The sequence below is a fragment of the Copidosoma floridanum genome, unplaced genomic scaffold (genome assembly GCF_036245765.1).
Source record: "Copidosoma floridanum isolate Cflo_tuat_1 unplaced genomic scaffold, Cflo_Japanese_pri ptg000030l, whole genome shotgun sequence".
Taxonomy (NCBI): Eukaryota; Metazoa; Arthropoda; class Insecta; order Hymenoptera; family Encyrtidae; genus Copidosoma; species Copidosoma floridanum.
Genome location: NW_028321907.1, coordinates 12,842,863 through 12,870,319, shown reverse-complemented (window position 1 = coordinate 12,870,319; position 27,457 = coordinate 12,842,863). Strand labels below are relative to the sequence as shown.

Genomic DNA, 27,457 nt, shown 5'->3' with positions numbered 1-27,457 from the left:
TTCACGAGTACCACTGGCTGGGACAATTAATTTCTTTTTTTTTTTTTTTTTTTTTTTTGCATATACAACATCGAGGGAGCTTGCGTCGATCTATTTGGCGCTTCAGGAATTTGCCGAGCTTTTCGTGGATTTTTTTTTTTTTTTTTTCTTTCAATAGAAAAAAAAATCGGCAATTTGAGTTCATCGTTGGTGATTGAAAAATCGGCCGCACGAGCGAACACAAAGCTCCAGAGGATAATTTATCTACGTCGTTCGTTGGAGCGCTAGTGCTTAAGTTAATTGGTACACAGCCGTGGAAGGGGGGAAAAAGAGCCCAATACGCACATCTCGTTTACCATTGTATAAATTTTGAAATTGTACGAAAGAAAAGAACTCATGTATCCCGCTCGCCCGAGGTTGTTTATCCGCCCCGGGGATCGCAGTCGCACTTTGAATGAAAGCCCGCGGTCGATCGTGTGGGTCTTTGTTATTAAATAACGCGATTCTCGGTTTTTCTGTACGGCTGTCGTTTCTTATTTAATTTTATTGCTGCGCGGTTGTTCTGTACACTCGTTCGTACAGCTACTAGTTGAAATAAAAAATTTTAAAAAAACTTAAGAATCCCAGGGGTTATTGTTTTTTATCGGCATCAGGTGTGTGTATAGGTGAGGCGCACGAGCATGTACGCCGTGTGCACTTGTCTTTTAAAGTAAGGTGCTCCGGCGTCTAGCCGAGTGCTCGAAATTGAAGAAGAAGCAAGTCTCGGTTCAAGTATACCGGTTGCATTATTCATCTCTCGACTCTGTGTATACCATACATATATGCATCATGTAGTCTGGTGTCGGTAATCTGCATTTTTGGTGTGCCTTTTATGCCGCGCGTTGTTTATGTTGGCTATAAGAGCATAATCATTAGTTCGGCCACACGAGCTCTTGAAGTAATCGACAGCGGCTAAAATTGTGTCCTCCAGAAGAAAAGTTGATGAGTTACTGAATGTGCGAACGAGCGTGAGAACACCGGCTCTCGTGTGTTATTGGCATTAAATGGTCGTCTGTATACAGTGGAGTCACCATTTTTTCCTCATCTGCCGTTCTCGCGCGAGTCAATTGATCAGAGTGCTTTTTACATCTTGGAAAAATTTATGGGCTATCTCGTAGCTGGCTTTTCTTTTTTTTTTTTTTTACTTTCGAGACCTTTGTCATTAATTTTTTTTTTCCTCTCGTTACTTAATTTCGCACGATTCAATAACGGGATCACGTAAACAAGCGTAATTTACCAAGTGTTTATTTCAGAGGTCGCACTGTAAAATATAATATTGACCTGTTTTAAAAAAACAATATGGCGATGACCCAAAATGGTAAACAAAAAATTGCTTTGATCTTATTATATCGGCGGAGTTAGAGTATTTTTAAATATGTAGTAATTTTAAATTTCCATCGTTATGTAATTATTATCAATACGTTTGTCGTGGTCTGTTGCATTCGATTTTCTTGTTGCACTGATAATGATGACGTATCTCGTGCTAATTTTAAATTTTTAAGCGATATTTTTAAATAATTACAAACTTAGTCAACCGAGGATGGACAATAATTGGTATTTAAATAGTTAAATAATTTATCTGATAACAATTGTGTGATTATTTCGGTATTTAAATATTAAATTTTAGTTGAGTAAATAGATACTTTATTTGCAAATACATATTCAACGCCTACCATATTTTAATAAAAATAAGCTGCGACGAATTTGAACTTGAGAAACGCTACTCTATTTTTACTATACGTATTTTTGGATACATCATGTTTTTGTTTTTTAATTTATTTTTAAATATTTTAATTAACATCAGAGTATTTTATTAAATTACCCTTGTAGTTTCAATTCAATTAAAATAATTAAAGTTGTTTAATCGAATTGATTGTGGTGAAATTATAGATAGCAAACGTCAATGATAATTAACAGAACGCTCTTATCCAAGATTTCTTTGTTTCGGAAAACAAACTTAACACACTCACTTACATTTGCATACTTGGATTTCAGTTTAAAATGTTGAATCATTCATGAATGATATCAATATTCATTCAATTCAAAAAGCTAGTTATCTGAATTAATTTTACCTATTGGTAATTTTTACATAGCATCATTGATGAATATCGGAACAGAAATCATCTGAAATAATAATAGTGATAATAAAATCCATGAGCATTAGTGATATAAAAAAATGATTAAAATATGGATAAAAAATTTTGATTTACCTGAATTGTATCCGAAAACATTTTTTTTAATAATAAAACTGAAAAAAAAAAATAATTGGCATACCATCTATAACGGTAATCAAATCAAATTTCTATTTGCGTATCTAAAAAATCTTAATAAGATAAAAAAATTAAAAGTAATCAGAAAAATTTTTGTAAAAAAAAAAAAACCAACTTTTATAATTTTTGTGTGCTTCAAGTTAGTGAAAACAAATACATTGATAAAATAAAATGATGAAAAAAATTTTAACTCGAGTTACCGTGAACCTTTGAACTGTTACAAATAAAATTAAAGATTTTTATATTCATGTTCTTTTTTACACTTTGTGATAATCAAATCATCTTGTATTACGTTAAGCTTCGATAGTTAAAAATTCAGATTCAAAGTTTCCATTTGAAAGCACGAGTCACCTCCCAAAGCATCAAAAAACATAAGATGAGCTATCGAAGCCTCTTATAACAAAGGTATAAGATCAAACTTTGGACAAAAGACTCGTAAAATATTTATTGCCATCAGAGGAGCAGGTTAAATTATTCATTTTTAAGTAAGTGTCGTTGAGTTCAGCTCCAAACTTTTTACCAATCGTATAGCCATTATGAACAAGAAAGTTGCGGTAGCGCAAGATGAATCACTCCTTCTGGCTTTAAGTCTATTTTTTTGCTTCTTAAATGAGAAGGGATAAAAATTTAGCCACCAAACACTACCGGTCAATTATGCTGCACAGCAGTTTTTATTGACAACCAATAAATTTCGATTAGAAAAATTAATAAATAACCACATTTGTCGATAAGTCTGTAACAAGAAATCCGCGAAACCCCTGTTTTTGTGCACAAAAATAAATGCTTCAATGGAAAATGCACCGCAGCTAAATGAGTGGTAACGTTCACAGCAAACTGTCTGATCTACTCATTAATCAAACGAAAAAATAGGAAGAAGACCTTGATAACCACTAACAAAATACATAATAGAAGAAAAACTATGTACAAACTCATTAATCGAAGACCAGCCCAACTTCTTCCCTGGCGTTCAAACATCATTACGCTCTAAATTAATTGAAAAAAAAAAAAAAAAAAAAAAAATAAACATAAGTAAGTAGAGGCACGAGTCGATGAGTGTACATATGTAGGTGCGCAACGATGATGGTATACATACTCGTAACACTTGCGATACTTTGGACTGTCGCATTCGATGACCATCAAACAGCGCGATGTGATCCAGTGCACGCGCCCGTGATGTAAGCGTATACAAGAGAAAGAGCCTCTGTAGTTGAGTTAAAGTGAGCAGAAGTGGCAGCAACGATGGCCTTGAAAACGCGCTTGAAGCCTAGTGTACATAAATATACACGCAGCAGCATCGACATCAATACATGGATGTATGCGTGTCCCCTACAAAGTTTATCGTTTTGTCTTGGCCAACAGGTAAGGTGCACCTATGTATGTATACATGTATGGTGCAAACTAAGAGACGCTCGGAATTCCTCGGGGATGGGTACCTACCCTCTGCCATGCTTCGAGAGAACTTTGTTATCGTAGGTCGAATTGGGTGGGGAACGTCAGGTTACTCGGACGGTGTGGTTATATATATATATATATATATATATATATACGCGTGCTTCTTCTCGAGAGGTCACGTAAATTACTTGCGCGAGAAAAGTGTGTACTTCACCTACTTAGACCGCACGAAATGTGATTTCAATCGCGCAATCGATTTACACGTGTACGCTCTACACTCGGTTGACAAAACAATCCCATGACCATTTAATTAAATTTTTCAATTGTAAGCACGTCGATTTGGATGAAATATATATATATATATATATATATATATATACCTATCGAAGCTGGAGAAGTTGATTGTCACGGTATATGTTACGGTGTTGTGGTTACACTGTTCAACATATCAGGTCAAATATGTTGAAAATTAAACAAACTGCGTGCGTATATCGCGTAAATTCCATTACATAATCCTTAATAATCATTTAAGTAAAATTGCAACTGTGTCGTAAACAAAAAACTAATAAATGAATATCAAATTTATCTTAGTATCGTGTATGTATATAGGTACGCATAAATTTCTCGGAGGTTCTATTTTTTTTCTTGTTTCCCGAGACGTTTCCACAACTATGGATACTCGGGTCAAACGTTGAAATTCATCAAAAGCCGAGTTTTTTCGGGAAACAAGAGCCGTAGCTTAGTTATACTTAGACATCGAGAAAATTTGTTTACTCACTTGCCCACACACGTGCGCCCGTTTGGAGATGTATACATATAAATTCCAGACGTCACACTCGTGCACTTAATTATACGTATATCTTACACGAGCTCGAGCGATTTTCGTACATCCTTTGGGTTATACTTACAAGTATATACTTGCGACTGTACGGCTTTTCGTATGAATTTTTAAATAAACGTTTTCCCACTCGTCATTGTCATCGTTCGGCTCGATAACGAGCGTATATACACGCAAATGATCGGCCGCAGTGCTCCCATCAATATTCATCAATCTCCCTCTCTCTATCTTTTTTTTTTTTCTTTCTCATTCGCTTTCATAAATTCATTCAGTCGCTAATTTTGCGCACTTCGATAACAATATAATGTATTCAAGCACGTTTACGCGTACATATATGCACGAGAGCCGTTGCAAATAATGGCTGATTGAAATAATAAAAATTCCAAAGAAAAAGAACACTACTGCGGTACATGTATATATACGTATACAATAGTTTCGCACGGAGAAAAAGCAGGGGCGCAGGAGCGGTTCCAAATTTTTCGGGCGCTCGTGTTTTATTTTTGGATTTCCCGCAGCAGCAGAACAGATCACGATGGCGAGAAAAGCATGTACGTCTCCTTAGAGCCCCGATTACGCCGGATTGTCGTTAGCTCTGCGTTATCCTACGCTGGATCATCGCCTGCGCGGCATCGGCACTCCCGAACGTCTTTTGATTAAAGTTTTCCTTGAGCAGGAAACTTTTATTGGACGGCAGCTCGTAAAAAGCGCGCGTCTCTTTGGACACTGGGTCGAAGCAACAGGAGGAAGGCTTGTTCGTGAAAAAACGGGGGTCGTGGAATCACAAAAATCTCGGAGCTCAGTGCCGTGATCTTTTTATTTTTTTTTTTTATTGTGGCACGCGCGCTCTGATGTCACGCCTGCGAGATTTCTCGCGTTTCTCCTGCTTCGAAGCGCTTGCTCCTTTTTTTCTTCCAAACAATTTCTTTTCCGAAACCCCATTTCAACAGCCAAGTCTGTAATGCGAAGCTTGTAATCTTTGTGTGAATTTGAAAGTGTCTTTATCGAGACACAAAAATAGAATCGTTGTTCATTGCAATTAATCTTTTTGTTGGGTTTGTTTTTATTTTCATTGTTATTTATCTCGATCGAGGCGCAACTGGAGCACTTGCTCGATGAAGTGATGCGTTATTTTCCAGTGTTGGCCAACATTTCCTCTCGCGTTTAAGCTGAGATCGCATAGAAATCGTGCGACTGTGTCACTCGCCCACTTGTACACATGTATACTCTTTGTTTATCTTGCTTTTAAGTATACTGGCCAATGATAAAGTTTCCTCTAGTGCAGTCGTTAGGGGTGTTGCTTTATTTGTTAATTAGAGGTGCCGTCGAGTGTGTTACTAGATAATTTATATCGTTGCTGTGGCAGTTTCGTGGTTACTTAACTTTTCGCCGATGTTTCGAGTTCGCGGAACTGAAATGTGTAGTTTCATCCAGTTTAATTCAATAATTTTCACGTTTGAGGATGGATCGCTCGGGAATACGTTTAGACAAATAAGCGCTGGATCATCCACTTTTGTGGCGACGCAAAAAATGTATCCGAAAAATTCCATCATCCGACTTGTTGCCCTTTTTTCTTAATTTTTTTTTTCTTCAGAGTCTTCGACGTATCTTTTTTTTTTTTTTTCGATATTACGTGACGTGAATGTCAAGACGAACAGGACAATGGCACGTTTTGAAGAGTCGAAAATTAAATGCACGACGTTGCGCCTATCCCACATATATTGTGCTATGTCGAATCCATCGATCGTATGGTGTAGGTACACTGACCGTCAACCTAAAAAGTATTTACAAAGAATTATTTTCATAGTCCGATGAACGCTTTTTCATTGAAAAACGCTCCTCATTTTTCTTTTCGACTGTACAGGATAGTCGTTCACATTGCGAAATCAGCAGTACTATATTAAACCTAGAAAAACACTTCATGAGTCTAGGAAACATTAGTATTCGTATATAATTATAACAGTCAGATAATGAAGTTACAGCGAGTTTCTGAAGAATGTGTTATCTCTGAAGGAATTTCGAAAAAAAAGTTACTATCAGGAAATAAAAATACACAATTATATATACTTTTAGCTTCTCTTTCAACAAATATTATACTCATCAAGAGAACAAATACCATTACTTTGCCGTATGAATAACAGTGATTTCAATTTCAAAATGAATTTTACTTCGGCACTTGTTAACTTTTTACAATCAGGCTGTGGCACATCATAGTAACCTTAAACGAAACATCTTGACAATTGTCGGAGTGTCAAAAATGTATGTTTTTTTATTTGTAAAATCCAGATGATAATACCCGTGCACATCAACGACACTCCCTTTGACGAAGCAAAGGGCGGAGATATATGGGCTCTTTAAACACCAGTAGCCAGCCCTTTTGATATTACCGTGCCTTCCACGCGCACACTCACACACACACACACACACACTTAACAATTGAACTCACGCTCGCAGCCTCGTGCGCTAATAGGCTTCTTACGCTATTATATATTGACTGCAACCCCCCTCGCGACACGTTACGCGACGAGTACAACGACGACGACACGAACGACAGGTGCCCTAGAAATTATTAGACGCGCTCGCGAGAGACCTGACGCCCCAAGGTTTCCTCCCCCCCTTCCTCCGCGCTATAATATACCCTACACGAGTTTGAGATATATATATTATGTTATAACTTAATAATATGTTATATAAAGTCGAGTTGGCGCGCTTGTTATGTAGTTACCTATCACGCGGAAGGGGAGCGTCACTATTTATGGGGTAGGGGGATGTCTTTGTAGAAAACTTATATTACACGCGACTGGAGATTTCTCATCTGCAATATCTACTTGAAAGCGAGTAAAAGCAATCAAGGGTACTTGAATTTCAATTTTAAGTTTTTTTTTTTTTTTTTTTTTTTTTTTCCAACGTCCAAAGCACTAGTGTGTTGATCCGCTACTCCTCACGTGGGAGTCGAGTGTAAAATCATTGAGCTTTTTTGCGCGTGTTTTCCGAACACATATCCAAGGTGGCCTTGCATAACTCAGTTGCCGGTACAATTATACGTATAGGTGTAAGCATAGCGGGGAGGTTGCGCAACAGGAATAGAGTTTCTCGTATTCGCGAGACGCCGGGGATAACGTATATATACACGCGACTGAGGCTTTTTTGCTGCTGAACTTGGCCGAGGTGCGTATAGCGGTGGTGGCCGAAAAATTAAAATAGATATCGCTGGTTCCGTCAAAGACGAGCGCTAACAAATATACGTCCACTCGTGCGGGGAGAGAGGCAGTGTCGCTTCCTGTCGTGTAAGAAGTACTACTAGGTGCTTACTACTATTTATCGTCACTGTGATTATAAGTCAACATTGCTAAGTTAACAAGTATAGCTCCGTTGGTTAAGCGTCAAGTGGCTATGACGCGGGGAGTTGAGGCTTGCAAAGATGATGACGAATGGTCCGTGACTTTGAGTCTTGAATATCGGCTTGTTTGGGGGTGCGTGTATCGCAACCACATCGGAGCAGAACCTGTGCGGTTGGCTTACTGTTTTTAGCTATATACTCTTGGAGATAAAAAATCTTTGTTACGTGTATCGTGCGAATTGTTTTTTTTTTATTGGCACGCAAAAAAGACAGCGAAATTTGCCGACACTGCAGCACTCGTTCGTACGACTTGATCAAAGAGAGTCGGGCGTCAGAAGCAGTTTATCCTAATATAATAATAATGCATTATGACTCGGGGTGAGCCAAGTCATGTGGCAAGCTACAACGCACATCATCCCTGGGAAATTAACGAATCACAATGAACATACTCGCTTGTACGCTTGTAGGTGTAGGATGAAAAAAAAGAAAAAAAAAAGAAGAAAAAAAAACAAAGGCCGCGCTAAATATAACCAAAGACTGACCAAAATAAGCTTGAAGTAAGAAGGCTCATTAAAATTATTTTCTATATATATATACATGTATTTATTTTTCATTTTGACTGCTACTGCGTTAGCTTTGAACTGCGTTTGAAATTTAATGCACTCCCAATGGAACCACCCCAACTTGTATCAAAAAATAAGAGAGAAAGGAAAAAAAGTCTCGAGTATACGGCTTGAGGTGGTTGGAAAAGAAGGGCTTACCAATCCCTGGATACAATCACCGCTTCTTCATATGGGATGAGAAAAGAAAAAAGTCGTGCTGGATAATAATAATAACAATAATAATAATAATAATAATAATAATAATAATAATAATAATATATACTTGGACGCGCACGCGCACCCAATAATGTGCAAAATCTAATAAACCACATTAGCACGCGCATGCATAGATATATAAGTTTAATCGGATTAGCTTTGAAGCGGCGCAGGTAGCAGGGGCAGCAAAGGCAGAGACTGATGACAGGCTACACGTACACGGGGAGTATATCCACTTTGTTCCACGTGCTGTGGTGGTGGCGTAAAAGCTTGCAAATCGATACATTTGTATCCGTGTAACGTGAGGTGCCTCGTAGGTATATACACACACACACACACGCCGAGGATAAAGCGACGCTGCATCGTCACTGATCCCTCGCTGTATCGGCACAGGGATTGTGTACCTATTGGCCACTCGCGCGCGTTGCTCTCGGCATGGAGTTTATATTGTACATACATGTACATAATATACCCGAGCTTGCACCGCTTGCTGCACGTGTTTTGCTAGGGCTGATGAAATTATTGGCTCACGAGAGCTATACACCGTGCACCTATATACGTATAATGAGAAAATACCATATCCCGCTGGTTTTCTCTGCAGAGTAAGTACCTTGTGCTCGGCCGTTTTTGTACGGGCGAATCGATAATTGAGAAACATTACCACCAATCTGCACTACATTTAATTATGCAGTATATGCTCGTTCGTTTATGCATGTTTATTCAGGTTGTATGGTTGAAGGAAACAAAAAAAAAAAAAAAAATGTTACAGGCCACAAAGTAAAAAAGAGAGAGAGACGCAGATGCAGGGTTGCTTGCTCCCATTTCCATAAACGCGAGAGGAAAGAAAATACGATGTGTATAGGTAAAAAAAATGCTCGATGGTTTTTTGGTTTGTCAAAACTGATTTTTTTTTTTTTTTTTTTTTTGGGAGAGGGATCGGTGGAATACTCATGTACGGTACGTTTTATTAGCGTGAAAGTGATGGTCTTTGAATTTTTTATCGTTTTCACAGCCAATTTATGCAGTACATAAGTACGCCACGTTATTTATCCATCACCCACACACAAGCCGGTAAAAACATAACCGTTTCCCGAGTTCTCGGCCATTCGTCGGTCGACAATCATATTTAGACATCGTATTTAGAGCATCCACGTGCACTTTACATACGTATACAATAATATACGCAAATGCAGCTGCACACGTAGGTGCATACATGTATACATACATTACACTCGCGTTGGCACGGTAATTTATTAGAGTTTCGCGCGCTCCCGTTGTACTGTACGCTCAATTTGTTTATACTCGTGTACCTATAGGTGACCGAGGAGAAAATCTCACACCTGCGGCTTGTGGCAGAGAGGATTTTTTACACGCAATGTGGAACAAGACAATTAACATTTTTAGTCGAAGGAGTACAGCTTTCGGATGAACGCGACACATGTCCCTAATGTTGATTCAAATGTAATCCTTGAAACTTCAAAGTAAGCGTACAGGTGCCATTTAATCGCGAGAGGCGTGTACACGACATGTATAGCTAGAAAACACGCGCAATAAAGAAAGAGAAAGAGATTGCAGGGCGATCGAATTCACTCGAATTACCATACAAGAAACGCTACATGCAGTGCAAACGTGTTAATCAGCCGGTGGTTAAGGGCCGTTTCCGTGCCTGACAAATTGATCGACGCCGCGGAGGCAGTGGCATTTAGCCGAATTGAATTAAGAGCCTCTCGGCCAAAAGACGGAGGTGCGCGAGTGCACGCGTACACATGTATATAAATTGGTTAATACACACGTGCATACTTTGTCTTTCGCACTCGCGAGCGCAATATTTAGCTTAATCGACGAGGCAAGGAACCCGCGATCTGGCGAGCGGCCAAAAAACCCCTCTCTATCAATACTCGTGTGGGGGGTATGTACGAATGCAGCGTGTGCCAGCTGTGCACGCGAATAAGAAAGAGCGATATGTTTGCCTACAACGCGTTTGGTCACGAGATCGAGGAGCAAGGGGGACAAGACGAGGAAGAGAAAAAAAAAAAAACGAGGATAGGTGCGTTTTGTTCGTATGTGCAAAGGCGGTATTGTGATGGTCTTTGGGGCTGACTGGGGCTGATTGAAATGCTGAAGATCGAGAAAAAAAATTTAATGGCAATAATAATGCATTACCTGCATATTGAGATTAAATGAAAATTCGTTAGCCATTAACTAAGGGGGTGTCTCTTGAGTTAATTTCAATTTCAACTTCTTATTCTTGCTCTTACACGAGGAGAGGTTTACTTACACAGTAGGACTGATCCATCGTTGAAACATTCAACTTGGTGGTTTGCTTTTTTCTTGTTTTTATTTTACTAAAAAAAAAAAAAAAATTTATTTCATTTCCGATTTATTCTACTGACGTTACTCATGGGTTTAAATTATCGATGTTTAATAACAACGCGCCAGGGGTAAGGATAATAATGATTAAGACGCATCGTACACTCTTGGCGTTGTTGACGTCTATTATCACGCGTCGATCTTCCTACTCTCGCACTACACTGCATAGCCATGAGCGCATAACTCGAGTTGTGTGTATATAGCAGCTTCGGCGTGCACGTGCTAGCAATTCTTGGGACGCGACTCGGTATACACAGGAGAGATAAAAGAGGCTGCTCCGTGTGGTAAATGAAGTTTGCGTTTACGTGCGCTTCTGAGCTACGTTGTACGGAAATCCAATCTTTTTTTTTTTTTTTTTTGCTTTTTTTCACACGTACCCCCTAGCACTAATCGATTTTTGAGTTGGCATTTACGGTAACCACGTTTTTGTTTCATTAAAAAATGTATGAAAAATGCGCGTTTCGTGTCAGGATGTAAATTACAGTTTGATGTGATTGTAGGGAAAGCAGATGTGTCCCCCCAAAAATTGTGCTCGACGAGAAACTTTTTATCATTCCTGTAATACATACCAACAAGTTTTAATAATTTTCGAGCCCGAAGATCACGACGTTTAGTGCCCAAACACTTTGTTCGAAAGACCCTCGTTTCTTGGCTAGTTACGACACTTTTAGAAAAAAAATTTTTTTTGAGAGCTCTAACAATACTTAGCTGATTGGGGCCTATGTACCTATACGTAGCTTTTGCTTTACCTTTATTGGGGATATTATGCGTTGCGTCACCACTATCTGCATGAGAATATATGGGCAGCATTTACACACAAAAACAAATCCAGTTACGTATTAATGTTTCTCTCTAACATTATTAACTCACATTATTAGTGAAGGAGGTAGAAATAAGACGATACGAATGACCTCGATTTTAATGATAACAGAAGATTGTCATGGACAATCAGGTGTCGTCCCTGTAAATAATTATAGTTAGTCGACGAGCACTAGATAAAATAGTATCATGTTATTGTTCCCAATTGTGCTTAGATCTTTTGCCACGCAAGAAGCTACGTTGATGTCGTGTATATACCTTGGGGTTCTCAGTTTACAATGAAATTTCAGATGCCAATGACCCCAACTTGATGTTAATACACCTATTGGAATATGCGGCCAACTTTACCGCTGCTTTTATTTCCCAATCGCTTGTACGTTCGTAAAAAAAAACCACACAATCCCGAGCTGCTAAACACGCCCCGCAGCGAAACTTTAATCCGCTCTATATGCGTGGTGGTATAATCCCCGACGCGCAAACAGTTTTTCTCGCCTAAAAGGAAAAAAAAAAAAAAAGAAGAAAAGCCGTCAGCTTATATTCCCTTCCTCCCCCCCCCCTCTTGTTGCACAAACGACGCTCGATCAAACGGGCGTGCTCCCGTTTCCCCTGTAATAAACTAGTCTCGTTTATTTTCACGAGCAACGACCAGCTTTCGCGCGTCCTTTTCCTCGCAAAGTCTCTTGATAAACGAATTATCAGAGTGCTTTTTCTCCCCGCCCAATTAAAAGGAAGAGGAAAAAAAAAAAACAATCGCCAATGCTTCTATAAGGCGCGCCCTATGTACAGCCGACAATAGCGATGCACAGTGGAAAAAAAGAGCGAGTTTTAATGTACGTGTCGCGCCCCAGAGTGTACGTGTGTATTGTACACGTAAGGGCCGTCGTGCTATTTTAAAGCTCCCATATACCGCACGGCCGGAGAGCTTTTCTTCCCCGTCCCTCCCTCTTCTTTCCGATTTCTATTGATTTCGGCTAAGCTCCTACTCTCTCGCTCTCTTTTAGCATTTTACTCTGCTTTACCCCCGTAGTGTATACTATTCAAGTACTGTACCCATGTAATACACGTGGGTTGTGTAAAATATGCACATTGGGTCCTTCCTTGAGCTTTAGCCTCTTGAAAGACCAAACGGCCTCGCACACGTAATCGTAATAGGTGCAAACATTTTTTAAAGCCAATGGTGTTACGTTGCACATCAATCCAACACATGTGTGTATACGTAATTATGTACATCGCCATGACATTCGGTTTGCGGGAAATGAAGCTCTGAAACGATGTAGCCTCAGCTGGTCCTCCGGGGCGTTAAGGCTGGCTTTACCATCAGCCGTTCGGCGTGTGTCTATATGTATACAACGTATGTATGTACCCGTTATATATACTGTCCGTTAGCTCGTGGGTGAGTGGCGATGATGCAGCAGGCAGTGCTTTTAGCGCGCGATGGTCATAAAGGTCTTTTTTTTCGCCGGGATAAGTGGACGCGACACGGGGATGGGAATCAATGGGCTTCAGCCTTTTAGCACCACCATAGCTATACGCGAAGCAGCTTACGTGCACACGTATATACTACTTATCAGCTCTGAAACGAGATATCTGCCGAATTTAAGCTTACGGTGGATGTATACATATATATGTGCCCATGTACATATATATATATATGTGACATGTCCGTGACTTTTCTTCCCTTTTATATGCTCGTATGGTCGATTCATTTGTCATCGCATGGGTTACTTTCGAAAAACATGGACCATCTCGGTCTTACATGTCTGAGTACGTATTACACCGTGCTACTTATCCCCTCGTGAGTGATTATCGATCCACAGACACACGTATACGTGTATATGTATACATGCAAGAGCGCCTGCTGCGCGTTTATTCTGTATATGTGTGGCTCCACATTTCACGCTGTTACATCGTTAAACTCGTCAAGCACGAGAGTCGTTAATAAAAGTTGATGAGAGGGTGGGGTAGGGTGTGCTCCCTTTTGATGATGAAAAAAAAAAAAAAGACAGAACCTGTGTCTCTTTATTTTTTCGAGGGTCATAAATCTGTCCGGCGTGTGTATGCGTGTGTGTAGTCCTCTTGACCTTCTTTCTTTCGTCAGTATCAGCCCGTGCGACGAAATTAAAGCTCTCCGATGGTACCTACGTAAACCGAGCGCCATCGGTATGGGAGGCTGGCTAATTTGTCTCTTTTTTTTCCTCGTTGGACAAGCAAGTCCTGCACCCTTTTGTGAATCAAAATCGTGCCACCTAAAGCTCGTCAAAGCTCGCGTACTCCAGTTTTTTTTTTTTTTTTTTGTTAATTGTAACATCAAATACTAATATTTGCAGAGACGTTATTTTGAATGAAAAAGTGGTATAATATTTGATTTGTAAATGTACCTGTTTGCTGTACTTTAGTTGAAGGTGATATATTTATTTTACACTACGTAGATCTCTGCTGGTTGACGTTGAATAATAAGACACTGTTCGCACATATTGTACCTAGTGTGGATTATCGGTTTATCGGATGGGAAGATATAATTATTATCAAATGTGAGGGTAGAATTCAGCTATATTGCTTCGTGTAAAAACACTACACATACTCACGTAAAAACGAATTTAAAAAAAAAAAAATAATAAACAATAGAGCGAGTGATGGACACGGCAATTCATCAGTGCCAAGCTCCAGTAGTAGGTCATCACGGGTTTCGATGAAAATATGGCCGGACGAATTAATCAAAAGAGAAGTCCCTTATCCCCCTGCCCCTGCCGTCCTCGAAACGGCCAGTTCTTGTATAGCATGTGCAAGTGCAGCGGCCGGTCCTTTCGTCCATTACATCACCGTATAGCATGGCTCTGTAGCGTAAAATACCAACGGACAATTATTCTGCAATGTTACCAGGCTAGGGCCACTTTGACGGACGTTATTTGATTTTGTGGTCACTCGCGTTGATTTGGTCGTTCAAGCTCGTAGTTGCACACATACATACTCGTACGTGTATCTACACACAGCGGGGGTGAGTATACACAACAGCATTAGCGTGATTGAAGATTATACCTTCCGTTTGGATGCGCCTGTTTGGGTTGGGTTGATCTAACAGTGAGAAAGGAGCAAGGGGACGGTCTTTTGGGTCAATGGCATTTTAATTGAAGCGAAGCGCTTTTGCGTTAGGGGGGAGTATTGGTTTTTTCTTTTTTTGTTTGTTTTTGTCAATTAGTGTAAGATATTTATATTCTAAATACCGAAATGTTGATTAGATTGCTCTCCATTTGCAAGAGTTGGAGCTGCGTTATTGGAGTCTATGAGCTTTTTTTGATGAAAAGTATATACATAGACCGACATTTTAATCATCAGAGGCTTCAAAGTCATCTGATGACTGAAATCTTTCAGTATACTTAAAAAATCTTTGGTATACTTTTACAGACTTTCAAAAGACTTTAAGAGACCTACAATTCATTAAAAGTCATCTGATGACTTTGAAATCTTTCGGTAGACTTATAAAGGTTTTCGTATACTTGTCAAAACTCTTAGAGACTTTATGTGTCTTCAAATGACTTGACGATCTTTTCAAGGCCTTAGCAGCTTATTTTTATGATTCAAAGGGTGAGCAGCCCCTAGGTGATGTTTTCAAAGGGCTGCTGATTTCTTTCTTTCAAATTCCATGAACTTTTCGTCGAATGATTAAAGCATCTGTTGCTCAACGAACTGCCCCTCAAAAAAATTCCCAATCATTGCGTGCTCCATACAAAACACTCAACTTCCATCACCTTCTCAGCAATTAATCACCATAATAAGAGGGCCCTGCATCAAAAAAACAACAGTGGAAGCTCATTTCGTTTTTCGAAAAACCCTTTCGCCTACGTCACTCCTTTTACGTTTCCGAAGCTGGAGCACATCTACACACCCGAAAACCCTTTTACTCGAGCCTCGCGAGCAGCGGTACTTTTAGGAGTGCCTCCCGCTTTTTCTCCCGTACCTTTTTCCCATTTCGAGTGTTATAAATTACGAGCGTCCTCGACGCCCGGCTTATCCCTTCGGCTCTTATACGAGAGAACGAGAAGGCCAGTGGTGGTCGTGAAAAATAGATGGGCAACTAAATGTAGCCGATGGGGACACCGCGAGGAGACGCCTTGATGTAACTAGATTGTGGTTCACCGTAGTGCACCTATGCCCCGCGAATGATTTTTCTTTACCATACGCCAATACGAGCAACGTACACGAGCTTCAAAGCTTCGAGGAAACTGTCGTCGAACAATCACCAGCTTCTTCTATTCTCGTGGCACTTATTTACAAGTGAGCCGTATGAAGCAAGGCTTATCTATAAAAAGAGGAGAAAAAATAGCAACGAGCGCCTATGATGCACGTATACTACCATAAAGTTCAGTACCAACCCTTCGCGTGCGCACGCGTGCACGCCCTCGCGAACGGGCCGACCGAGTATCAATAACAACTCTCGCTCTCTTCTGTTGACATAAAAGAGTCCAACAAACACACACACACACACCTCATACACCGAGCATCTCGCAAACGGCATCGATTAACCGGTTCCCTACATACATCGACACTTGTTCATTTTGTGTGGACGTTCCTCGTGACACACGTAATAGTGTTTACTCGCAGCGTTCATACGTCATGGCGAAAGGAAAATAAGGGACCGCGATCGTGCCCATCAGAGATCTTTGTTTTCGAGCTGTAAAGCTATGTACCCATCAGTTGTTCATAGGTCACTTAAATTTGGTCTTTCGTGCTTGGATAACAAAAAAACATTTAACATGACTAGCTCCCATGAAGTGCCTTTTTTCTTCTTCTTCTTCAAACGCTGCAGAAAAATTCGTACTCTCGTAAAAGAGATGATCTCCTCTTGAGAAGGACGACAGGCTATATACACCAAGGCCTAATGGAATATAAAACCGTACCATGAACTATATGTGTAGGTGCCGACGCAGCGATGAGACCGTTTGATACGCGTAAGCAAACATACCTATGTACATACACCAACCAAGCATCGAGAGAGAAAATGCAACGAGAGCACAATACGTATATATGTATAGGTATGCCGAGAGGATGCTGCGTGTGTATGTTTGTCACGTGTATTTGCGTGTTTACACGTGGCGTACATCTACCGATAATTTATAGCTTCGTTGGTGGTCCATTTGCACTTATTTTTCCATTATTTTTTTTTTGTTTAACAAACGTATTTATTTGATGGGTGACCTAATTTTTTTTTTTACAAGCAATGTACCTGCAGAACCAGCGCTTTCAACAAATCTACGGACCATCCTTTCGATGTTTAATCCTGCCAAACTGTTGTTTCCGTATTGTCTATAAACAGCAAACTACGATTTAACCTTTATCTGAGAAAGGAAGAAGAAAAAAAAAAAGGTTACAGTTACAACGTATTATGAGTAATCGTCAGGATAAGCGCGTCATCAGCCATCACAGCTCTGAGAGTTCCTCGTGCGACATCAACATCGTGAAACGAGTATCCTGGTCGAGTTGAGCACGAGTATTTCCTCCACATGTATATTTATACGATGGCTGTTTCGCTAAATTCATTATGCGACCATCCGTGATCGGGATGCTCGGGTATTTGTTGCCTTGGACGGTCCGCGAGGAATTTTTAATTTCGTAAGCTTCCTCGTCCCTCTTTTCTCCCGAAGGTCGACTATGACGGTCGCCCAACGCGGAAAATCGTGTTTTTATCGCATCGAGGTGTATATCGTATACGTCCCATACATATTGACGCATCATCCGCGCGAATTATGAAACATTCCGAGAACCAATGTCAACTCTCCTTCGCCGCTTTTACATGAATCATTCGGCGCTTGTGTTGCCGAGTTAATAATATCCTGTGGATCGAGTATAGAAAAGAAATTAAAAAGTCAATGAGGTAAATTGTTCTTCTTTTTTTTTCCGTGCAGCGAGAGAAAAACACATCCGCCAGAGTGGTATAACGACAATAATAATTGCACAGCAGCTCCCCTACAGACGTCAGCAATTGCAGCGAGCGATTTTTCGCAATCAAACGCTCGTTGCATAATGCAGGCTCCCGCGCGCGAGATTAACACCGCGATTCAGCTTTATCGTTCGGTTGTGTATATGTAGGTATACAATCTAAAGTATATATAACGAGGCTTGCAGCCAGTGCAATTCAGAGCGAAGCTGCGTCACGGCTATTGTGTGTACCTAAATATACGTTTATATATGTATAGGTATTCGGGAGGAGGTAGTAGTCCAGAGGCGCCCGGAGTATCTGTTTGTTCTCGCAAGCCGGCGCTCCGGTGCTTTGATCAGCTCTGATGTCGCGGTCCATTATAATATAGATGTGAGTCTGCGTGTCAGACGTATTACGTCTAAAATAACTCGTTGGTAGATTATTGAACAAATACGTAGTGTGGTGTAGAGTTTTTTTTTTTTTTTTTTTTTTTTTTTTTTTTTTTTTTTATGATACATTATTAATAACTGTTACCAAAATTGCTTCTTCGATTGGATATATAAAGAAATCCAATGTCTTTGGTATTGAAATGGAATGAAGCGAAATTATTTTTGAGAAAAAAATAAAAAAATAAAAAAAACATTGAACAGGTGCATTGTTTTCATATGTCACCGATATAATATGTAAACATCGTTTTTCCGTGGTTGTACTTGCTGAATTCGTAATAGCAATTCTTTAAAAACTGCAAAAGTAGTGTACACAGTTTATTTGTACGAAACAAAGAAGAAAAAAAAAAAAGGATTTTTTTTTCCCCATAAATTTGCGACCTAGATCTTTGATTTTCCAGCTATACCAGCCAACAACTGATGCATGCACCGGCCAACTTGCCATCAGACAAGTACACGCCGCAGTCGCCGCACGAACTTTTCCCTTCCTCGTTCTCGCCCCTGTTACTCGCTCCCGGAATGCCACCCACGTACAGATGTATAGGTGCCTGTGCAAAGTGATGCGCACAGATATCCGTGGCCATGTGTGCATATACCTGTGATCTGCATCAGTGCGAATCAAGAAACGAAAACGGGAGCACCCGGGAGTAGGAGAAACCCGTGAAAATCACACGACGGTGCACGTGCCTCGTACTGATTTCTTCGTCTGTAGTGAATCACTAGAAATCGAGGTGCCTCTGCTTCGCCCTACGTATACGTGTCACCTATACATTGTACCGCAAAAGGGTTTCTTCGATTCGCAGGTGCACGAGCGATTCCACGAAAAAAAAAAAAAAAAAAACAAGAGTCAGAGTTTTTTGTGAGGCACACCTACGTGAAACGGAGATTTTTTTTTCTTTCTAGGTATGTGCAGGGAAATTCGCAAACGTCAAGGTGAAAGTTAATTCTTCCCAACTTCAGGATAGATTTGTTAACAAACCTTGAAAGACATACGGGAAATTATTTGAAATCTTTCAAAACTACGGCAATAGTACCAAAAAGGCTTTACAGGCACAAAAGGAGTATTTATTGTCCCGGAAGAATTTCAAAGACTATTCATTAATCGATGCTTTCAATTAAAGTCCCTCTATTTCAAAGTCGTGCCTAAATAAAAGAGACTCCTCGCCAAAGTTTTTTCGCGAAATTGCTCGTATGAGTACGTCGGATTATAACACGATCCGCTCTACTTACTGCCTCTGGTATGCTGTCCCGTATTCCACTCGCCCTACTATACTCCGATGCAGCACGTGTCTTCCGTCGCGTTACCCATGTCGTATAGCTAACGTAATGACAGCCACGTGAGCGCAGTGTACGTAGATATACATGTACACATCAGCGAAAGAAAAATTTGTTCCCCCTCGTCGTCAATGTACTGTTATTGTAACGTGGTAATTTTCATCGAAAAAAGCTCGTCTCCCTAAACTGGTGAATGTCTATGTGCATCTCTTGCGTTAAAAGTGTGCACGCGAGTGGGTGGGAAAAGGTGTATCACGTACAGGCACACATGAGATGTCGAAGAGGTGTTACGAGCTCTTTGATAAAAAAAAAAAAGAAAAGGGGAAAAACACCTTATCGTGGGTCAAGGTACAACCGATCTTTTGCCGACGGCCCTCTCTTTTTCTTTTGAAACTGCTGCTGCTACAGCGGGTGTATATACAGCTACTTGCTACCGTTTGTGCGTTTGTTTTATTTTTACGAGAATCGACGCTTAACAGATGTAGGGAAAATAATAATAAAAAAAAAACTATTTTGCAGTGGAGAATAGTGTTGTCAAAAGTATAAATTCGTTGAATTTTTGGTATTCGGGAGGTACACGAATACAGCGGGTCAACGAGGCTTTCGGGGGCAAAAATTAGTTCGAGGCTCTATCGAAAAACGCTTAGAGCTCCAGAGTGTACCTCCCCCCTTCATCTCTCCGTTGAAACTCAATGTTAAGTAGTCCTTCTCAGTTGGCATTGAATTTCACTGAATTTTTTAAAATCAACTCAGAGGCGACGACGGTGCTCCGTTACGTACAGCTTATCACTAACAATCTCGAGGTTATTCGATTCTCATTAGCAGGGTCATGCATCGAGCTTGACATAGAATCGGCACTCGAAAGGAAAAAAAGCTTCTCTTCCATATATACACCGGAAAATGATTTATGCCTCGCTTATTTAGCGGTACTCTTTCGAATAACTCTGAAGACAAAAATATAGTACATATACCTACCCCGTGCGCGATTCGACCTGAAAAATCGATCGCGTCGTGTGTGCTTGCCGGCTTCTTTTTTTCTCATGCAGCAGTTTTTAATCAGAGGGGTGCATAATTGAAACGCCCGGGGTCCGTTATCGTTACAGCGCCCGTTTTTCTTTTTTCTTTTTTTTTTTTTTTTTTGTGACGAAAGTGTGCACAACCTGGAGTACGTACCGTCTAAAAATTATTTTTTTTGTTCGTTCAGTGCATTTGACATTTTTTGAAAAATTATTTCAAGTACAGTGTAGAAAGCTTTAATTACGTGTCGTTGTAGCTACAACGTATGTTAAAAGTACATAACGCTCATAGTAGGAACCATAAATTAAAATCTACCTTAAAATATTTTCTCTCTGTTTCGTGTTTATGGTATTGATAATTTTAATTTTTTTATAAAAGACTGTTTATTGTGAAAAAAAGGAATTTATTGTTGCTGAAATTTTACAAGATACCGTGTCGAACTTTTCGACAGTAACCATCAGCGACGAAATGAAATTAAGAGGGTCGTAAATGCAGTTAGAGCTAGCCCTGAAAAAACATCGTTTGCCACTCGTTCGAGCAATACACCTTGTATTTACCCATCTTTTGTTCCTTTTTTCGCAACGAACAATAAAAATCCAAGCATTCAAAGAGGAGGAGGTGCAGGTACATACAACAAAGGTCCGCTGTCCAAGATGAGTTCGTTCCATTTAGCACTCGGTGAAAGAGCATCAGCTGCAGCTACAGATCCTCTCTGTCGCGCATCCCTCGACCCCTTCCCGCATACACAACACGAAGAATCGATTTGTTACGGTTGTCGTGCCGCATTTGTATCGCACCGTCAGCCCACGTGCACAGTCGCCGACAAGTTACAGATGCAAGCTCCGCTCCCAGCTTGACAACACAAACGCAATCTTCACACGGAGCTTCACGCAACTCTGCACACGTACTGATAATACACCGCACACTTACGCACGTGACCCGCATCTCCCTTCTCGATAACGAGTTAATATATATATATATATATATATATATATATATATATATATATACATGATACATTGTTCGAGCATGGATGGGCAACAAACGTGTGGACGCAAGATATGCGTATACATAACATTCGACGCGCGGTGATACGCGAATACATATATATATAGGGGAGCTTGAGTACAAGTGTATTACCCCGAATCAATTTCAATGAATCGATCGTTTCGGCGCTCCCAGTCTGCGGTGCCGCGCCAGTATTAGCCAAAGGGATTAGACCCCCGCAGGACGCCGGTAATTTGTCAATTAGTCGGTCTCGCCAGTTACTTGCCCAAAATGTACCTACCTACGGGGGGTGCTTTTCTCCGGTGTGTTGGTTACACGATGCTCGATTGAAAGGTTAAGTGTGCCTTACTCTCTCTCTCTCTCTCTCTCTCTCTCTCTCGACGATGCTTGCAAGGAAAACAAAGTTTTACGGCTTAGGGCTTTCGAGGGCTCTAATGGTTTTGGCTTAGACAAAGTTTACGCGAGATTTAGGTGCAGGGTCGTGCGACGAACGCGTGATTGAGGTGCGCCGGCTATGTACTACACAAGCTCATTGTATACCATATAAATTTAAATCGTCCCTCAATACATACTACTACCGTAAAATCCAAATGGGCCCGTGAAACGGAATGAATGTAATTTACGATATAACGAATACACAAGCATCACTTTGAAACGAGCTCAAGTGTAACCCTTGAAGGGAGAAAAAGAGCGTCGCCGATATGCACCTCCCACCGTGTGTGGTCACGCGCTACGTAATTGTACGTACCTCGAGGAGATTTCCGTGATAATTCCAACTTAATCTGACGGGCTTCTAGTTAATCCCCACCAGTGCCTCATATATACTTCCCCGATGAGCTGCCAGAGTTTTGTTTTTGTTACGCAAGTCACGTTCAGATGTATCATCTGTACATAAAATTGATTTCAAAGACGCGCGCTAATCTTCTCTCGTTTCGACGTTTTATTCCCGTTTCGGAAGCTCATTTGCATGGAAGCTCTTGCCGAAGAACTTTAAAGGTATCTGTGATCTGAAAAAAGTATTAAATTATCCGCGCGCACTAGAGATGGACCATAAAAAAAAAATGGCCCATCGACCTATACAAACGATTCGCTTGGAGCGCGTTGGCGAAGGGGTAAGTATTCGCCGTCGAGATTTTCGTTTTTTGCGGCAGCAACAACGGCCTATGAAATCAAGTGAACCCTGAAATCTTGCGATACCGGCTTTCGAGCCACTGAACTCGTTCCCTTTTTTTGCCTCGTAGCTCCAATCGATCTCTCTTGGCTCGCACATTCGACTTGATTTTTCCCCCTCCCATCTTTCTCTTTTTATATACCTTCCGAGACAAAAAAAAGGGCTTTCGGGTCCTTCGATCGAGCCGTGAAGTGGTCCAGTGCGACGGACACACGTATAACTCTCCTCTCACGCGCGTGTAGGCAATCGTTCCGCTCGGCTTGCTTGAATTCCATTGCCCCTCATCGATTTGGAGTATTATCCTTCGTTTGACCATCTTGACCTTTTTTTTTCTCCCTCCCTCCGTTTATCTCCCTTGGGAGGACAACGACCATATTTCTCGTGATGGTATGTAGTCGTGGGGGATAAGTGACTCCCGAACGTACGACATTCAGCGAAGAATCGTTTCGGCATTTACATCGCTAATGGTTATGGCCATTGCGGGCAATATTAAGGATTAAACGGCGGTGTGAAATTGCTTTATAAATGCCACGAGTTGCAGAATAAAACGAGTAGCCGATATGGGATAGGGGAACTGACGGAGCTCTGAAAAAACAATATTTTCATGAACAAATTTCATGCTATATAATTTGTCCTTGGGTGAAAAAAAAAAAAAAAAAAAAAAAAGTAAAGCCGAACGAATTCCCCGGTCGCGGATACCTTTGATCCCCAGCTAGAGGCCAACTCGCGACCCTGTGGAAGAAAATCACAAACCCGCGCACGTATCGCATTACACGCGCGAGGAGTGGGTGCGTGCCAAACTCAAACTCGACAAATCGGCGGACGAGCAGAGATATGTAGGTCACTATGGGTGATTTGTCGTGACAGAGTCTCCGTCTTTAACGGGTCAGGAAAAAAAAAAAAAAAAAAGGTCCGCAAGGTAAATCATCCCTTCCAAGGGATAAAAAGGGAGATGAGAGGGCAAAATGCCTCAGAGAAACCAGCACGCAATTATGCAGGGTAAATGTCGCGGAAGGGAGGAAAGACCGACCTGTGGAGGACCAACCATCTCTCGTCGAGAGAAAAACTCGGAATGGGTATAATGGAGGATGGAAATTACTTTCCCTGATTACTCGGTGGAGGGCATAGCTGTCTCTCTCTCTGCCAAGGTTTTTTTTTTTCACTCTTTGCCTCCGTCCGAGATGAGATCGCCTTTCGTGGAGGGGGTGTGTATCCACTTGATGCTTACCTTTCGAATGGAAAGAAAATTCTTCGTTCCCAGGGCGATGACGATCTTGCGTATTTTCTTTCTCGTTCGGCTACTGGGGAAAATGATTGTTTAATTCGCGAGCCAAGCGCAATAAGTGAGACATGCATACTTACGTAAAAGAGTGTATTTTTATCAGGGTATAAATAAAACAACGGAAGGTATAATGGAAACGGGACGTGAATCGTTGCGATCGAGAAAACACGGCGCGTTCTTCGTTAGCATCGGTGAAAATAGCAGAAAATAAAAATAATAAAAAAAGAAGAAAAGAAAAAAAAACATGTGGTTTACGTCAGTGTAAATCTTTTCACGTGTACAGAAATGCGCGACCTTCGATAGAGAAAATGGGGAAAAACGAAACACTAACGCGCTCGCGTCGTCGTTTTTGAATGAGTTGCATGTATAGCTTGTGTGCGCATCAGCTTAGCGGGGCTGATGCATTGTTTGGATTCTCGGATGATACGGGATATATATGCGTCTTTGAATGTGCGACGCATGTATACCCGCGAGTTTGAAAATTGGGATTCGAAATGGGAGTGGCGTGTAGTCCCTTCGACCGAGTTTTTTTTTTTTTTTTTTTTTTCATTTTTGCAAAGGTGTAGATTCTGCGAGTGAGATGCACTTTAAAACAAAGAAAATTACTTTGTCCTCGTTTTGTTCAATTTTTTTTTCCTAAATTAAAAATGGATTTAGATGATTTAAAAACACATCTCGTGCAATAGGAAAATTAATTTTCAGTTAAAAATAAACAATCGTGTAATTTAATAAAATGTTCTTTTCGTTTAAAAATATTATTTAACATAGTAAGGATGAGACATTTTTTTGTATTTAAAAAATTGGATTGGTGTAGGAAGTAGATTGTTTTTATTCGACTTTAGTGGTATACTGTTGGCCAGACCTTTTCTCACTGATTAGTAGCTGAAACATTTCTCGCTTTCGTGCATAGTAAAGTACCGTATAAAAGTGCTAGTAGGTCAAAATGTATTCTACGCATAAAATCGTCATCAAGGAATGCTTACTTATACTTCAAGCGACTCATTGTCTCAAATTTACGAACGTGTAATTTCCGACTATACTAAATTACATTACCATGACATAAAGGCAAGGAGGGTCTTTTGACTCATCAGATATTGATGAACAAAATCTCCTAATTGAAAATGTTAATCGAAATGTAAGCACAGCGAAAAATCAAACAAGCAAGTTGTGATGAAAAATTCCATTTTGCACCGATAGAAGAAATACTTTACTTTAAGGAATGATTCGTTCGCAGAGATTAATAAACACTCTTTGCTACCGTCAATCTTCTTAACTAACAAAATATTCTTTACTACAACGAATACTTTACTATAAATTAATCAATGAATTGAGTACCATTTTTTTAAGTACCTAAATGAACTATTTGCATTGACAGTATTGTGAAAAGTGAAAAAAGAATAAAAACACAATACTTATTATCAAGGCTCCTTAACTAAGTTCTTAAAACTTCACAAACTAGACAAGAACTACTTTAAAATCGTTGGAGTATTCATAACATAATTTTATTTCTTAGCCACGTGACACGTAACGATATTTTCAGGCCAAGCGCACAACATACTACTCATTATTAAACAGTCAACATGTCTCTTCCGCGTAGTGCGTCGAAATCGAATATTGGTTCATTCGTTATCAGCGTATAAGTTTTTTGAGCGTTTAAGGGGGCTCCTTCGCGAAAGTCCCCAAATAGAGATATATTATTTCTTGTAAATAAAAGTCTACTGAATTTAATGGTGGTCTAAATTATATTTCGAATGGGTCAAAATTTTGAGAAATCCGAGCTCAAAGTTGTAACTATTAGCACGTGTTCCTATGGGGCAGCGTGAAAAACAATTTGTTTTCGTTTATAATAAACCTAAATTAAAAGTCCCAGCAGACTGAACATATACGTTTTGTAGATGAAGTCTTCCTCTGTAATATGCTGTATTAAAAATTGTGGATAAAGGACCATTTTAGCGAGATATTTGTGATGGAAATAAATAAATAGTGTCCGGGAGGTCAGGAGGTCACGTGGGTAGCAGACGTACTTGTTCACGACATATATATACCATATACCTATATATTACATTGCTATACTACACCAACACAGGTGGTCTGGTCTGGTCGTCTGGTGGTGTACCCTCGTATGCACTAGACTGGTCAAAACAATAATTAATTTTTCGTACAAAGTTAAACTGCACACATAAATATCATTTTTCCCACTTCATACGTTATTAAAAATATCATAATGATTTTCAGACACATTTGTTTATTGAAAAACTAAACTTTATTTTTTGTTTGTCTTTGACCTCAGCAGTAGTCGTAGGAGCCCCCTTAACTGCATATTTCTCTTTCAGTTGTAAGTAACTGGTTAGTCTGATCGTTTATTCCTGAGGATGATAATTGAAGAGTATCATATCAGTATCCGTAAAGTGTAGCATTTGATAAACATTGTACACATCCTTATATACAATCTGTATTGTTTTTATACGTTCACGTAATTATTGAACTAGAGTGTAGTGAAAAACGTTAAGAAAACTTCCGAACTTGGTGGAGTACAATCTGGTGACACGCTATCTTGAAAAAACAAGGAAATTGAAATATGATAAGGTGAGATTTCGTTTCTACAGTCTTTGTCCAGACTAAACCTTAATGGGTTTATTTTAACTTAACAGTGCTACGTATACACCTAATGACAAAAATTATGGTCAAATCGTATTGAAAATCGTTTACATACAATCAACAGCAGTATCACAAAAAAATCATCGGTTGTACAGTTTTTGTAATTTTTCTTCTTAGCGAACATCATTTTCTTTGTCAACAGAAAAACCACTGCTGAAACACATTTTCCTATAGTTCACGTACAAATCATCGGAACATATCTATGATTTTAATAAGTCAACGACGGTACCTAAACGCAACGTTAAAGCTGCTTCCGAAACCTCATAGTAATCCTACTGCAGCGTTAACATCGTTCATAGAGATATGTCGAAAATCAGCAGCAAAGATTCCCGCCTCGCGGGTGGGGCTGGCGGCAGTTATTCGAAAAATTCCTATCTCTGCGATGGATGCGGAAAATTTTGTCCCTCGCGTTGTAAATTCGTGATACACAAACGCATTCCCACAAGCGAAAAATTCTTTAAATGCACCGTGTGTTCAATAGTGTTTGCGACTGGCAGCGATCTCAGGAGACACGAGACCGTCCATACGGGAAAAAAGCCATACCGCTGCAAATGTTGTTCAGAGACCTTTGCTTACAAGTACAATCTTATATTTCACGAGAGAAAACACTCGGGCGAAAAGCCCTACGGTTGTACCGTATGTCCACGAGCTTTCACAAAAAGCTCCGATCTTCGGAGGCACAACCTTAGCCACACGGGCGAAACGCCATTCAACTGTAAAGTTTGTCAACGAGCTTTTAAGTTCAAGTACCATCTTACCAGGCACGAGCGTATACACACGGGCGAGAAGCCCTTTGGCTGTCAACTCTGTCCACGAACTTTCGC

The 27,457-nt window shown here is 40.1% G+C and overlaps 1 protein-coding gene across 5 annotated transcripts in view; it reads left to right on the top strand.

Annotated features, from left to right (window-relative positions):
• Pkc53E (Protein C kinase 53E) overlaps positions 1-27,457 on the top strand; it is a 70,357-nt gene that overhangs the window by 866 nt on the left and 42,034 nt on the right. The gene's annotated exons all lie outside the window — the stretch shown is intronic.